Source organism: Lepus europaeus, chromosome 14 (assembly GCF_033115175.1).
Source record: "Lepus europaeus isolate LE1 chromosome 14, mLepTim1.pri, whole genome shotgun sequence".
Classification (NCBI taxonomy): Eukaryota; Metazoa; Chordata; class Mammalia; order Lagomorpha; family Leporidae; genus Lepus; species Lepus europaeus.
This window is the reverse complement of record NC_084840.1, coordinates 17,208,656-17,217,242: the sequence shown is the minus strand read 5'-3', so window position 1 is coordinate 17,217,242 and position 8,587 is coordinate 17,208,656.

Here is an 8,587-nt window from a genome sequence, read left to right as displayed (position 1 = left end):
TGGTGCCCTCATGTACATGTGTGATGCCAGCCCACAGCGCGAGGTGGCAGCTGAGAGCAGGGCCACAGGAAGCGCCGGGCGGGGGCGGGCACCTGCTGTGAGGTCCACCTCGCTCAAACCTTGGGGACCCCTGCAGCGCTAGCCCAGGACATAGCCCACCGGAGGTGCTGGAGGAAGGGGAGTGCGGGTGGTGCCATAAGCCCACGGTGGGGGGGGTCCACCGACCTACCTGGGAGGCGGGGTTGGAGCTAGGCGGCCTCGGGTACCCAGCTCAAGGCCCGCCTCCTGCCCCCGCCCTGCTACGTCTTGCTCCGGACCAGCCCCACGGAAGGCAAGGGCTCGGGCGCACTCCCTGGGAGTGGATTCCGGGTAAGGCAGAGGGCGCTGTAAGCTAGAGGCTGCCAGGCCCGGACGCACCCTCCGGACAGGGCAGCCCCAGAGGGAGGAGCGGACGTAGAGGGCGGGGCTTAGCTAGGGAAGGAGGGGCTGGAGCCGAGAGAGCGCCCGGCATCCGCGGGTGCTGTGCTTGTGCTCTGCCGGGGGACGCCAGGGGGCGCTGGCGGTCAGGGCAAAAGGCAGGCGCTCCCTGTCCCCAGCCCCAGGGCTGTGGTCACTGCTCTGAGCTGATGACCTTGGGAGGCTTTGCGCTGCAGGGCTCTGTGCAATTCCAAACCGTAGAAATGCCTGGAAGGAAGAGGGCGCGTGGACAAGGTGTGTGGGGCGCCGTGCACAATTGCTGCAGTGCCCTGGGGTTTCGGGGTACGTCAGGGAAGAGCTGCCCCTCCTGGTGGGAAGCAGCTCCTGCCCCCTTGAGCTTCCCTCCTCCAAGACCCTGGCAAACTGTTGGGTCCCCGAGGGCTGGGGAGGGACTGCAGTGGAGGGGTGAGGGCAGGGATGAGGGGAGGGGGCAGAGCTGCTGCCAATCAAGGACACAGACATCCTTTGAGAGGGGGCTGAAATTGAAGGGGGTGGCGTTGAGGGCAGCCAGGGCAGGAGCCCTCAAAGACGACTACTGGGCAAGTCCAGCCCTTTTCCCTAGCTCTGCCCCCTCCCCCAATGCTGCCCCCAAACCCATCCCCACTGTGAGAATCACTGGGATAACCTTTTGGCTTGGCCGGGATTGATAAATCTGCATTTGACAAGCTCGCACACAACCAGAGGATGGGGCGGCCCAGCCTCCCCTGCCTGGGCTGACCTCTGCCCTGCAGCCCCCCTCCCCTGCCCCCGCCAGACCAGCGGCAGCTGGGGCCGCCTCCGAGCGCCAAGGACAAGAGAGGACTTCCTGGAGCCTCCTATTTCTGTCCCCTGGAGTCATCCGACCAGGTCTAATCCCCTCGTGCGTGACAGGCTGCAGAGACGTGAGGACAGCTGCCCGGCCTGCCTGAGCCTGCCGCTAGGGCACAGGCATCCCTGGCCTCCCAGTGGCCCCCGCTCGCTGGGAGCCCAAGGAGACCAATTCATCAATGGAGGAAGGGAAGGAGGCAGTGGGGGACTTGCAATGGATTCACGGGGCAGACAGAGCAGCTCCCTCCAGGAAAGACCCTGCCTCAGCCTGGGGTATGCTTTCTCCATCTAGCCCCCTTCTTTTGAACATTCTAGAACCCTCCTCCATCCATCCTGTGTGGTTACTATGTGCCATAGGCTTGTCAAAGACCTTAGATGTATTAACTCATTTAATCCTCGCAATACCCTATCATTATACAGATTTACAGATGATCAGACTGAAGCCAAGAACAAAAGAACAATCCAGGAACTGACTCAAGGTCAATGGCACAGCTGGCTCTGCACACAGGCAGCTGGGGCCAGGTCCCATTCCTGCCCTGCTGTACCTGACACTGTGTAGAACAAACTGCCCAGTGCCGGAGGCTGTGCACAGTGGTGCTAGGACCATAGCAATAGCCGACACTTGTTGAACACATATATGTAACAGGCAGATCGTCCACCTACTGGGTCACGCCCCAAATGCCCACAACACTGGGCACTGGGCCAGTCCAAAGTCAGGAGCCCAGAACTCCATCCAGATCTCTCACGTGGGTGGCAGAGACCCAAGTACTTAAACCATCATCTGCAGCCTCCCAGGGTGAGCATAAACAGGAGGCTGGATCAGAAGTGGGAGTATGGGCTGGCGCTGTGGTGTAGCGGGTAAAGTCGCCACCTGCAGAGCCGGCATCCCATATGTGCACTGGTTCAAGTCCCGGCCATTCCTCTTCTGATCCAGCTCTCTGCTATGGCCTGGGAAAGCAGTAGAAGATGGCCCAAGACCTTGGGCCCCTGCACCTGCGTGGGAGACCTAGAAGAAGCTTCTGGCTCCTGGCTTTGGATTGGCACAGCTCTGGCTGTTGCAGCCAACTGGAGAGTGAACCAGAGGGTGGAAGACCTCTCTCTCTCTCTCTCTCTGCCTCTGCCTATCTGTAACTCTTCCTTTCAAATAAATAAATACATCTTAAAAAAAAGAAGTGGGCATAGCTGGACTTGAACCAGGGACTCCCCTAAGGGATGCATTGGCAACTTAACTGCTGTGCTCACCCCAGATTGGTGAATTTTTGAGCAACTTCCTCCAAGTCACTGGCAAGTGGTGCGTCCAGGCTTGGAACCAGCTGTGTGTCGCTGTGTGACTGCGGGCCGGCCTCCTCTCCTCTTGAATGAAATGAAGATGTTGGCCTAAAGTAGTTCTGGGGGAGGGCCTCTCGAGCCTTACTGTGCAGACGAACCTCCCTCCCGGGGATCTCGTTAACATGCAGATTGGAGTTCAGTAGTGTTGGGTGGGGCCTGAGAGTCATCTCGTCTCCCAAGCTCCCAGGACGAGGTGGCACTTGGGCTGCCTGCCAACCCGGCGACCACGCTGCAGGCCCCGGGGGAGCCACCCAACTCTGATGTCTTGGGTTTTATGGGCCTAGGAAGACTCGCCCCAAAGGCCATGAAAATTCGGGAAGCAGATGATCAGGAATGAAGCCCTGAGTGGACGTTTTCCGTGCCTGGACAAGCCCTTGGCGCCTTTCTGTAGCCCCTGCCCCTGCGCCTGGGATGCTTCCATTCTGTTGACTTCAGCCTTCTTCTCCATGAGGGTTCAAGGGCTTGGTCCTGGGCCCGGGGCCTTGTTACTCCCTGCTAGAGGAGTGCAGAGGAGCCCCTGTGGCCCCTGGGGTACCCGCCTGTCCACGGCAGCCCCGCTGTCCGGGCCTGTGGCACTGCTCAGAGTCCCATCTTCTGGGTGGGGACCAGCTTAGGTGTGTCCTCCTCACTGTAGGTTCCACGTGGTCTCGTGGCTTGCTCTGGCGTCCACTTTGCCATCAGAAGCCACTCCTGTGGGCAGGACTCTAAGTCACCGTCCTCTTGTCTCTTTCCCTGCCTCAGAGAGGGTAGAAGTGGGGGTCAACGTGGGGACAGCGGTGAGCAGACCCCTGGCACCTTTGTTGGCTGTATGGTCGGGGGAGGGGCATAGCCTGTGCCGGGCTGAGCTGGTGGCTGGGCAGTGTGTGGCCATCCTGATGGTGAGAGTCCCAGTGTCAGGGTGAAGTGCCCGAAACAGGGAAGCCAAGTCGGGACTACCGGGCCGCTTTGGCTGGAGGCAGCGTCTCTTTGCTGAGGGCGGGGGGCTATGGCTCCTGTCCCCGCTCGGACAACAGGCAGCTCTCATCCGCTCACCCAGAGCCCCGCCCCGAGTCTGGCTCACACAGCACTGACGGCAGGACTCACCCGGAAGCTCCTTTCCAGGAGTCTCTGTAGCTCTCGGCTCAGGACGTGCCCTGAGCCCACATCCACCCCTCAACCCCTTCCCATGGCCTGCTGCCGGGAGCCACCTGTTCATTTCTCCTTGAGCCCAGTCCCAGGCTGGAGAGCTCACGGCTCGTTCTCTGCCTGATCGTGACAATGAATTCCCCTGGGATGAAATAAATACTCATGACAGTATGTAACCCTCACCACAAAGCAAGTCCCATGCACCAGGAAAAGATCACCGGCCACCCTCTCCCCTGAAAGGCCCTCGTGTGGACGCCACTACCTTTCCTCCCGTCACTTTTTTTTTTTTTTTTTTAAGATTTATTTATTTATTTGAGAAGCAGAGTTACAGACAGAGAGAGACTTTCCTAGTTGGGCCAATCTGAAGCCAGGAGCTTCTTCGGGGTCTCCCACGTGGGTGCAGGGACCCAAGCACTTGGGCCATCTTCTACTGCTTTCGCAGGACATCAGCAGGGAGCTGGATCGGAAGTGGAGCAGCCGGGCCTTTAACCGGTGTCCATATGGGATGCCAGCACTGCAGGCAGCAGCTTAACCTACTATGGCACAGCGCTGCCCGCCCCCCCCCCCCCCCCTTTAAAGTCCTGCCATTCTGCTTTTGTCCTCTGAGCTTTCCCTCTTCCCCCTGGAATTTTAGGGAGATCCTAGAACTTCCTGCTTTTTAGGAGGTGAGACGAGACACCCACAAATGCAGCTAATATCAGAGCTGGCAGGGGCCTACGAATCCTCCACCCGAGCCTCACGTTCCCAACCAATGCTGCTGTACGCTCCCCTGGGTGCTGATGTGTGAACAGCGCAGACACTGGCAAGACTCACAGCACGCCAAGCAGTCATGGTCTGTGGGGACTAGAAGAGTGGGGGGAACACACCACTGTGTTCTGAATCTGCATCAGAAATGCCTTCAGGGACCGTCATGCACAGCTCCTGTCGAGGACAGACCGGGTATCAGGCAGTGCCCCCCTGAGGCTATCACACAGCAGAACAATTCCTGTCTCCCAGTGACAATGGAGCTGTCACAACATCATAGCGCAAGGCATTATTCGAGTCTTTGTGGTGACACTGGTGTAAAAAAACTTTCTTGGGGCTGGTGCCATGGCGTAGAAGTTGGGTTTCCCTCTGCAGCACCAAGATCTCATAGGAGCACCAGTTCGAGTCCTGGCTGCTCCACTTCCAATCCAGTGCCTGCTAGTGTGTCTGGGAAAGCATTGGAGGATGGCCCACATCCTCAGGCCCCTGTACCCACGTGGGAGACCTGGAGGAGGTTCCTGTCTGCTGGATTCCATCTGGCCCAGCCCTGGCCATGGCAGCCATTTAGAGAATGAACCAGCAGATAAAAGATCAATCAACCTCTCTCTCTATCTCTCTTTCAAATAAATAATTAAATATTTAAAAATAGAAAAGAAAAGCTTTCACGCTGCCGGTTATAGACAAGATGGCACATACAGGGGTTGGCTCTGTGGAGCCGTAGATGAAGCTGCTGCCTGTGGTGCTGACTTCCCACTCAGAGTGTCCCTTCAGGTCCATCCCAGCTGCAATACTTCAGATCCAGCTCTTTCCTCAGGTGCCTGGGAAAGCAGTGGAGGACGGCCCAAGGGCTTGGGCCCCTGCCGCCCACGTAGACCCAGATGGAGCTCCTGGCTCCTGGTTTTGGCCTGGCCTAGCCCTGGCCGCGGTGGCCATTGGGGAAGTGAACCAGTGGATGGAAGATCTCTGTGTCTCTCCCTCTCTCTGTCACTCTGCCTTTCAAATACACAAAATTAACCTTTTTTTTTTTTTTTGACAGGCAGAGTGGACAGTGAGAGAGAGACAGAGAGAAAGGTCTTCCTTTTGCCGTTGGTTCACCCTCCAATGGCCGCCGTGGTACGCGCACTGCGGCTGGCGCACCGCGCTGTTCTGATGGCAGGAGCCAGGTGCTTATCCTGGTCTCCCATGGGGTGCAGGGCCCAAGGACTTGGGCCATCCTCCACTGCGCTCCCTGGCCACAGCAGAGAGCTGGCCTGGAAGAGGGGCAACCGGGACAGGATCGGTGCCCCAACCGGGACTAGAACCCGGTGTGCCGGCGCCACAAGGCGGAGGATTAGCCTAGTGAGCTGCGGCGCCGGCCTACAAAATTAACCTTTTAGATAGAGGAAGGATAGAAGCTAAAATTACATGCAGCACACAGTGCTGGATAATGCTGGCAGCCAAGGCTACTCCTGTACTTGCCATACAATACTACACTTTGCATCATACTCTGGAGTGTACACATAGAAACAGCTAGAAAACAGCGTGCCACGTTACGCTGGTGGGGCAGCTTCGCGAGTCTGGTTTTGACCGTGTCTCTCGATTAGCACCAAGAGGCCACGTCCATCTCTCTACTGCTCTATTCCAGCTAGGTTTGTGTGAGGACACAAGATTGTATTTGCATGACGATGATATCACCCAGCTCTGCCCTTCTCGGAATGGCTCCCCGTCGCTGAGCGACACCTGTCTATCCTACTTGCGTTTAAACCACTAGTAGGGAGAGAAAAGGGATCGCTCTGGAACAGCGGGCAAGTGATGGGTTGGGGGCCTGCCCAGATGCTACCAGCAGGTGGTTAAGGCCCTGAGTTCCCGGGGCACCAGCCAGTCTCCTTGGTCAGTGTCCCTGAAGGGGGTCATTTCAGGGCAGCCCCTCTGTGCCCACAATGTGGGCACCTATATTCCAGCAGGGCCTGGGAAAAGGGAAAATTCTGCAGGCCCCAACCTGAAGCCTGAGCCCACGAGTCCGGCCTCCGTCAGCCCCAAGCTGGGATCAAATTCCTTCAAGTCCCGACTGAGCCCCATCAGAGGGGGCAGTGGGCGCTCTCCAGACGAAAGGGATCCCCGGGTGAATCAGGAAAGTTATGGGGCCAGAAGGCGATTAAAGGGCTGTGCGTGGGAGGGGATTTCCACCCGGAGAGTCAGGCCCAGGAGCAAGCCTGGGCGGGCGGCGGCGGGGCTGCTGCCCACTTGAGTCTGTCGCAATGGTGCCCGTAAAACCCCAGTCATTAGAGACTTGCAGCTCTGGCCAGTTTTCGCTTCTGTTTCCCTTTGGAACAGCAGAGCTCCAAGGAAAAGCTCAGAGCCCTGGAACAAAGCGCAGTACATCAAAGGGGAGCGAGTGGGTCGGGAGAAGGCAGAGAGAGGGCAACTGGGGGTGGGTCTCCCTGCCCCAGGCTCTCAAGGCACCTGGGGACCCCAGAGCAGGGAGGAGGAGGGGGCAAGGGGCCAGGCTGTGCACAGACCCATTTTCCTGCCCCATCCAGTGAGGAGGAGCTACCTGGCCTGGAACGGGTGAGAGAGGGAGTAGTGTGGCTCTCCTTTTCCTTTTCCTGGCCATAAACTAGCCAGGCTTCCTTGCAAATCAGTACTGAAATCACAAGCTAGAGCTACACAGCCTTCGCTTTCCAGATAGGCAACCGAGATCAGAGAGGAGAGGAGAAGTGACTGTCCACGGTGCCACGGGGCTCGGGCTGCAGCACGGGGGCCCTGTGTCCTGGCCGAGTGCCCCCTTCCCCACATCAGTGGTCCTCACACGTGCGTCTGCACCGCGAGCGCCTGGAGGCTTGTTGCACACAGCACGCTGGGGGCCCCACAGCCAGTTTCTAGGGTGGAGCCTGGAATGTGCATCCTTAACAAGCTCTCCGGTGCTGTTGCTGCTGCTGGTCCCGCTCTGCCCTCATGGACAGATGACCAGGGCTTTGAAAAACACTGCTTTAGACCTTTGCTATCTGAAGTATGTTCCGAGGACTTGTGGTATCGGTGTTAAATGGAATCTTCTGGAAATTCAGTCTCGGGTCCCATGCCAGACCGACTGAATCAGAATCTGCATTTACAAGAGCTCCTGGTGTCTCAGTCCATTTTGAGTTACTAAACCAGAAGACCATAGACAGTAATTTATTCAAGTGCAGAGAGGCTGATGTTGGGTGGAACAGCTAAGACATCACTGGGGAAGCCCAAATCCCATATCCGAGTGCCTGGTTCGAGCCCCAGCTCTACTTTCAACTTTCGGTTCCAGCAAACGCACACCCTGGGGGGCAGCAGGTGTGGGCTCAAATCCTTAAGTCCCTGCCAGGCACACAGGAGACCCAGGCTGAATTCTGGGCTCTGATTTCAGTCTGGCCCAGTCCTGGCTATTGCAGGCATTTGGGGAGTGAACCACTGGATAGAAGATCTTTGGCAGTGTCTGCCTCTCAGATAAGTAAAGTTTTTTAAAAAAGCAGATATTTCTTTTTTTTTTTTTAAGATACATTTATTTATTTGAAAAGCAGAGTTATAGAGACACACAGAGAGAGGTCTTCCATTCGCTGGCTCACTCCCCAGATGGCCATAATGGCTGGGGCTGGGCTGGGCCAAAGCCAGGAGCCAGGAGCTTCTGGTCTCCCATGTAGGTGCAGGGCCCAGGGACTTGGGCCATCTTCTGCTGCTTTCCCAGGCGCATTACCAGGGAGCTGGGTCAGAAGTGGAGCAGCTGGGACTTGAACTGGCACCCATATGGGGTGCTGGCATCACAGGCAGAGGCTTTACCTGCTACGCCACAACGCCGGCCCCAAGAAATTCTTAAGAACTGAGTATCTTGGGTCCAGCACTGCCCTGGGAAGGCTGTTAGAGCTCCTCTCCCCTGGGAAGGAAGGGGGTACCCAGAAGGGAGGGGACCCAGCAGGGGCGCCCCCTCCTCCCCTGCCCTCATTGCTTCTCATTTATTCTGACGACCAAGCAGGGCCTGAGCTCTCCCAGGTGGGGTTGATGGGAAAAATGCTAATTCTGGGGAAAGAGTTAGAGTGGGTCACGGCCCCTGGCCCCATGAGCTCATGGTACTGCGGGGCCGGCGTTAGGGGCGGGGTGCTCAGTT